Genomic DNA, 1,550 nt, shown 5'->3' with positions numbered 1-1,550 from the left:
TCAACTAGTCTATATCTTTATTCTTTCTAACAAAAATAAATGACACCTAATTGATCATTTTTCTATTTATAGGTTTATTTATACATTAAAAATCTTCTTCAATTGAATTAAGATGACAACAAAACTTCTTTTTCCTCATTTAAATTAATTAATTAATTCAAGTAAGAAAAGTTAAAAAAATGTTGGATAGTTAATAATACTATTAAAATAAACTATATTTTTTGCGATGTCACATATAATGCAGTAGTAATAGCAGTAGGGTATGGGGACGGCTCTGTAATTAAGATTGTTAAGGAAAATTATTCACGTGTAGCGGAGACACCCCTATGGATCCCCACGGATACTACTAGGCTAGTGAAACGAGAAATGGTTATGATTTAGTTTATTGTTAATGAATGTGAATTTATGATCTGTTCTATGTTACTGATCGTACATGAAGTTGTGATCTGTATGATATTATTGCTTCTATAATTTATTTTCATAAATTCTCCAATGGTAAGTAAAGTGATAAATGGTTTTACTTTTAATGAATGTATTAGTTTAAATTTAGTGCTTCATTTGTTATTTTTTATTTTCTACCAACCTTTGCTTCTGTACCGGTGATATAGTGTAATGTCTTTACTGAGGTAGTGTAACTCACCCCCTTATTTAACCATTTCAGATCAAGAGGACCTGGTTCACAAGCCTGATCCGTAAGAAGATTGCGAGTAGATGTTAGATACTTTATATTTTCCTTTACTTTTCTCATTTCTCGTATTTCTTTCAAAGAATTTATTCCATAATGTTAGTACTTTTAAGTTATCGTGTAAGGAATGTAAAACTTAACCTTTTATTTCGCTTCTGCATTTAAATTATTATATATTTCCTTTTGAATTTTTAGTATCGTTACAATATTTAATAAAAATAATTGTAGAAAGTGTTGACATATGATAAATAATATTTTTTTTGTGTTTATAGAAATATCTGCAAATATTAAAATAAAAAATAAAAAATTATTTATTTTTTAAAAATAAATATTAATTGAATTATTTTTGAGAATATATTTTGTAAAATATAAATTACCCTATATTAATATTAAAAATATTAAAATTTTATGTACATTTAAAAATAATGTTGCCAAATACTAATAAAATTTTAATATTTTAATAAATTAAAGTTAAAATTTCAAAAAATTTAAATTACTAAATATTAATATTTTTATTTTAAAAATAAAATATATTTATAATAAGCTTATGTGAGTATAGCTTTAAACATTATATTTTTGTATTTTATTAAAATAAAAATGTATTTTAAAAATATATAAAATCTACTTTTATAATCATATATTTAAAGATAAATTTTAATTTTGACTTTGATTAAAAATATTTTTACTTTACTTCTGTTTTAATGAATTTTAATTTGATTACTTCTATTTGATTTTGATCATTAAAGAACGGGAATTGAAATAAAAATTGTGACAAAAAACTATAGTTAGATTGTTATGATCCGGAATTGAAATAAAAACTGCAACTAAACCGTTGTGAGTGAGAAGGGACTCCATTAGAGTGCAC

The sequence above is a fragment of the Carica papaya genome, chromosome 6 (genome assembly GCF_054855325.1).
Source record: "Carica papaya isolate Zhongbai chromosome 6, ASM5485532v1, whole genome shotgun sequence".
In the NCBI taxonomy this organism is placed as follows: domain Eukaryota; kingdom Viridiplantae; phylum Streptophyta; class Magnoliopsida; order Brassicales; family Caricaceae; genus Carica; species Carica papaya.
The sequence above is the reverse complement of the archived record's forward strand: the minus strand, read 5'-3'. Positions refer to the sequence as shown.